Source organism: Myotis brandtii, unplaced genomic scaffold (genome assembly GCF_000412655.1).
Source record: "Myotis brandtii unplaced genomic scaffold, ASM41265v1 scaffold506, whole genome shotgun sequence".
Taxonomy (NCBI): Eukaryota; Metazoa; Chordata; class Mammalia; order Chiroptera; family Vespertilionidae; genus Myotis; species Myotis brandtii.
This window is the reverse complement of record NW_005369287.1, coordinates 30,155-36,182: the sequence shown is the minus strand read 5'-3', so window position 1 is coordinate 36,182 and position 6,028 is coordinate 30,155. Positions and strand designations below refer to the sequence as shown.

General features: G+C 46.5%; 1 long non-coding RNA gene and 1 other non-coding gene across 2 annotated transcripts; both read left to right on the top strand.

Moving 5' to 3' along the window:
• The first annotated feature begins 6 nt into the window (after nucleotides 1-6).
• On the top strand, nucleotides 7-1,171 carry LOC106727952. The gene is made up of 2 exons (XR_001364186.1): nucleotides 7-226; nucleotides 957-1,171. It is a non-coding gene; the product is annotated as an uncharacterized LOC106727952 (long non-coding RNA).
• On the top strand, nucleotides 269-341 carry TRNAR-ACG. The gene has a single exon. It is a non-coding gene; the product is annotated as a tRNA-Arg (tRNA).
• Nucleotides 1,172-6,028: the final 4,857 nt, after the last annotated feature.

Below are 6,028 nucleotides of genomic sequence, written 5' to 3'. Positions count from 1 at the left end.
CACGCCCCGCCAGGCCAGCGAGCGGACGGGAGGCGGCCGTGGACAAACTTCGAGCGCACACTAGCGCACGCAGGAGACGCGTCGCACGTAAAGGGTTGGAGCGCAATGACGTCGCCGCTGCGGATTGGCGGAGAGGGTTTGCAGGGGGAAGGAGGAGCCTAAGGAGCCCTAGGCTGGCTCTGCGGCGGAATTGCAGCGCTGGTGTCAGGAAGCCTGTTGAAACTGCGTAAGCGGTAATCTGCATTGCTGCGAGGAGCTGGGGTGTACCGGGCCAGTGGCGCAATGGATAACGCGTCTGACTACGGATCAGAAGATTCTAGGTTCGACTCCTGGCTGGCTCGAGGTGTACACTTTTGCCCCCACCTGGGTTAGATGATCCAGGCCTTTCTTGGGGAGTACTTATGATTAAAGTGTAAAGGCTAAATATCTGAAATCTTAACGTTATTTTTGCCCGAAATAACATCTTTTAAGCTGTATTTGGAACCCGGAGTTGTACGAGATGGTTCGTAAATTGCAAAGCTCCCTATTAATGATCCACTTGAAGAGTCTCTGTAAAATGGGGCACATTTAGGAAGACACAGCTGGAAAGGTTTGGAGTGCGGTGGGCAGGGGAGGGGGAGCGTACCATGGCCGGAGCTTAGCCACCGGATGACGCAAAGGCGCACTGAGCGCTGCAGTTCTGGCCTTTTCCCCGTGGAAGGGAAGCCGGGCGGTGGTATGGAGAGCCGTGCACTGACTGTCAGGTTACAGGGATGGGGTGGGCTCCAGCTCCGACCCGCTTTGGGGAAGGAACTGCTGCAGTGCGGCTGCGCGCCTCTGAGCCGCCCCGCAGTGCAAGGAGTCTGCAACCCTGTCCTTTGAGATCTCCGGGTCCCAAGGTAACCTGGCCCCCCAATGCCATAGGGAAACCTTAAGACACGGGTGTGGTAATCGCGTCTAGTCCCCTCATTTTATAGGTGCCTGGCTTAGAGACCTGGGAAAGCCCGAAACGTCTGTGGTGGAGAGGGGACTCGAAGCCCGGGAGTGACCGAGACATCCAACACTGTCCATTAACCAGTCACACTCATCGATTGATTAATCTGTCCAATATAACATGTTTTCCTCGTGAGGAAATATAGAAAATTTGTAAACTACCGGAAATTATTGGGAATAAAAACAATGCCAGTTCTCATCGCGAGATCATTACTATTAACGTCATAATTTCCCCCCCTAGAGGCCTTTTTTTTTCTTCCACATTTTTAATATGGATCTACCCACACGTATTTTTCCAAATCCCCGCTTGTACCAGAAATGTCTATTTTCTTTTTGTCCCTTTAGCTTTTGGCCTGAGATTTAAGGTCATTAAATATTCTCCGAAGATATCTCATTAGAGAATATTTTAAGCAATACTCTTTTGTTGGGAATTTGGGTTGTCAGTTTTACACTTTTTAAAAATAATTGTGTTGAATTATTTCATATATGTCATAAATTTCTAGATGTGAAATTATCAGGTTTTCATTTTTTTGTTGTATTTTTTTATTTTTATTTTTTGGGTGTTCATTTTTAAGGTCCATTTTATGGACATTTTTACCTCGTGGTACATATTTTAAAATTGCCCTCCAAAAAAAACCCAATAAACTCTTCTATCAATAACATGTTTCCTTGCATTCTAATCAGCACTGTTTTACAAGTTTCATTATTTTCTTGCAATTTTCATAATTGAAAAACAAAAGTTCCTTTTACTTGATGTATATATTTTCTCTTGGTATAGGCATTCAATGTTTTCTTGCAGATTTCTTAGACTTTTTCATAATATAAAGGATATGAATTTTTTACTATCAAAGATTGCATTGCAATCTTTTCCAGTTTATTGTTTACCTTTTTATTATATTTTTGCACCTAGAGTAATTTTCACTTTCATATATTCCAATGTACCAATATTTTTTACTTTATGGTTTCCTCTATTGCATATGTGCTCTTTTCAAATTGTTTTGTGTTTGTATTATTTTTTTCCATTTACTTTTACTCCATTTGTAATTTATTTTGTTGGTCATTCCAATGGAAAAATCAAGTAAGCTTAAAGCCTGTCTATATATATATCAATAAAAAAATATATATATGTATATATATGTATATATGTGTGTATATATGTATATATATGTGTGTATATATATACATTTTTATTGATTTCAGAGAGGGAGAGGGAGAGGGAGATAGAAACATCAATGATGAGAGAGAATCATGAATTGGCTGCCTCCTGCATGCCCCACACTGAGGATCGAGCCCGAAACCCAGGCATGTGCCCTTGACCAGTATCAAACCTGGGACCTTTCAGTCTGAAGGCCAACGACGCTCTATCCACTGAGCCAAACTGGCTAGGACCCTGTCACTCTTATTAAGCAATTAAGGCTGTAAGCTCTTTACTTGGACTAATTCAATGCTACCACAATTCCCTAAGGTAAGTTCTGTTGTAATCCCCATTTTTAAATATCAGGAAACTAAATTTGCTTAAGGTCATTGAGCAATTAGGTGGTGGGGTCTGAGTTAGACCTTGAATCTGGGCTCTTGACCCCAAAGCCATTCTGCCAGTAGGCTTATTGTATACCAGAGGGTGACCACATGAGTGGACACAGGGCCATTCCCTCTCTGGACAGGAATGGTGATCCCATATGCTCCTCCCTCCCATACCCCTTGCTAGTTAGCAATCAGAAGACCTCATCTCTCGTACATTGCAGGAGGATGTTGACGGCTACATAACTAGGCAATATAAAATTTTCAGCTCCATTATAATCTATGGGACCACCTTTGTATATGCAATCCGCCATTGACTGAAACATGGTCATCTCAGGACAAAATCTCAGTCCCCTCCCCGTTCTGACACCCATATGTTCCTTTAAGAATCCAGAGCTCTAGTGTCCGGGGGTTCAATTCCGGTTCAGGGCACATGCCCGGGGTTGCAAGCTTGATCCCCAGTAGGGGGCGTGCAGGAGGCAGCTGATCAATGATTCTCATCATTGATGTTTCTACTCTCTCTCACTTCCTCTCTGAAATCAATAAAAATATATTTTTTTAAAAAAAGGGGAGGGGAGAATCCAGAGCTCTAAAAGGAGACCAAACCCAGTTTACAATGAGCTTCCTACTCCACACACAAAAGACCCGGTCAACATTATCAAGTTGGAGAGCACTTTAATGGTCTACAAATTGATGCAGTTTTATTGTTATGACATGTTAAAATAATTTTATAGAAACAGTAAAACTTCAAATAATTTTATAGGAACAACATTGTGCATAACTTTATAGAAACAGTAAATTTTTGAATAAATTTGTAGAAAAGAGACACCAAGGAAAGTAATTTTCTCTGCACAGTTGACATTTTCATACTCTCGATGGAAATTTCCCACATCTGTCCCATTCTGGCTCAGAACAATGGATAGCCAATATATGTTGTTCATTTTTTATCTATTACTTTAAACAGTTACTTCCAATAGTCACTGGGAAATTAGGACTATTCGTGGCACAAAGGAGAGTACAAAGAATTTGGTTTTCCTGGCAGACAGGGTCTTATTAACAACCGCACCAAGCAACCACGGTTTGGGGGGCAAGTCTCGCACATATTCTTTGCAAGAGTATCAGCAGCCCTCACAGTTCTCACACTTTCACACTTACGGGAAGTGGCACACGAAGACGGCCTGCAAAGGATTGTGGGTAATTCTCAAGTCCTAACATTCCTGTTTTTCCTTTTGTAAGTGTGACCCACGCCCATGGAAACAAGGCGATGGCCGCCCTTGAAGGTGATGGATCTCCGTGACAATCCCTTCCACCACCCAAGACTCAGTGGCATAACCTCAGGACTCAGCTGAAGAGGCTGTCACTCCAGCACTAACCGCGGAGCAAGGAAAGTCCTGTGGGGGCAGGGCAGGGGACAATAGGCAGTGACAGGGACAGGACTAAAGGTGCTCCCATGGTGAGAGATGGATAAATCACTCTTTACTCAGTGACAGATGGGAAACATCAGAGACAGAGACTCCTGATAGAGCCGGCCAACCTGGGTTACAACCTTTAGACCACCCAGGCAGTTTTTGAAAGTCCTGACCTGAGGGGGTGGGGAAGAGGCGATGGGAGGCAAAAAAAAATTAAAAAAAAAAAATTAAAGGGCAATGAGGCAAGGGAGAAGGCTGGAGGCTGGTGATGGGGTTTGGAATCAGGCCATAATTCTCTCCTCACTTAGCTAAAGTCAGGGTTGTCTAGGGAACTTGGGAAGGGCTATTTGCTCTAACTTTTACAACCAACATATTCATCCTGGTCTACCAGGCACTTGTTTTCTAAGTACAACCTCATTACAGGTCCACTTGGCTAATAACGTTCAGAATGTTTAAAATAACCAGGTAGGCGAACATCTCCTTGTGGCTTATGTGCAAGGGCCTGAGCAGGAGAGAGAAACTCGAGTCCTGCCTGGTACCCTCTCCAGGGACTCGGATCACAAGAGAGGTTGCTGCTCGGGTTTCGTCTGGTAATTCTCATTGTTCTTCAATGACAAAAAAAAATATGCCATATTGACAGCGAGATCTGAATCACCCCAATAAAGGCTATTTTAAAAATCTCACTTAAAAGACTGAATCACAGATTTAACTAACTAGTTACCCAATCTGCAAACAAACGCCTCCTACTTCTGTCAGTGGCTCACTCGCTGGACTCGAAAGTGGAACAAAGGTGAGTCCGTGAGGCCAGAAACATTCGTGGGTTGGCAAAGACAGGCTGAGACGCATTGGCTGGCTTCCTCTGCTCACAGCCTTGCCCAGGCTAAACCGGATGACTTGATGGGGAGAGAGGGGTGGGCCTCAGGGGTCCCTTCCCCAGCCCCACTCATTCACAAGTTTTCAGGAGGCTCAGCCTATGAAAAGGAACCAATGATAGCACACAGCCTGGAAGTGGCATCTGGCCAAAGGACCCCAGTAGAATGAATTTCATGCAACAACCCATGGTGTCAATTCTTGCATCTTACAGGCAACTGTTACCGAATGAGCCAAAAACGTGGCCTGGGAGGGAAGCTGGGCCAGGGGGAAGTCTGGGAGTCCCAGGATGGCCCACTGACCACCCTTCTCGGCCCCAGTCCCCCGGCTTGGGGTGCCAGGTGAGGAGACAGAGAGCAGGCACTAGCTGCCGTGCCCCAGCAACAAGGCTCCGAGTCTCTCTCCACAGGCTGAGAGGGCAAATGCCAGCCCACCTTTGACAAACATGAATGTATGTATCTTCCTATTGAAATACCAAGGGATCCTGACCTCTGGCCTCAGGACTGTGACATGCAAGGCAAATTGTGCCTCCTCAGTTCAGAAGTTGCCTTGAAAACTCGCCAGGGGGTGGCCCTCCAGGCCTTGCCACCCCGGGAGCCAGCACGATGAACTAGGTAAGGCAGTAGCACCCAGTTTCCACCTATTCCCTGCTGGCCTTCGGTTAGGGGCACAGGGCCCTGACCCACTGGAGTGTGGCCGGCATGAAGCTGGACGTTCCTAAGGCACCGAAGAAGGTATCTGAGCCCACGGCGGCGGTCCACTTCCTCCTTGACCTGCGATTTGGTGATGCTCGTATCTGTGAGGTATTTTGTGTGTGTGGAAGACTGAAAGTGGAGGGAAACAGTTAAGACCAAAGAGACAAAAGCACTGTACCTAATACCGGTCTCTTCCAATGTAATAATGCCGGTGCCAAGATTGGGGCAAGAGAGAAACCCGTGAAATGACTATAATAACTTATCCTCAGGCGCGCCCTCCACCGGGCCGAGAGGCCTCACACACGCACACACACTCCTCGTGGGTAAGGGGGTGGCTCTCAGGACGCGGGACTTCCAGAAGCCCAGCCTGACCTGAGCTGAACGGGCACGTGGGATCCTGAGACCCGCTTCTGCCGAAGCGACTCCCAAGTCACAGACCCTGGAGAGCGCCAGAGGGGCAAAGGGCAAACGGTGGGCAAAGAGGCCTGGTGCCCGCACCAAGTTCTCTGTCCCAGGGCACTCCGCTAGGCTAGAGCGGGGCAGGTCTCCGCCAGCCCCCCGCTG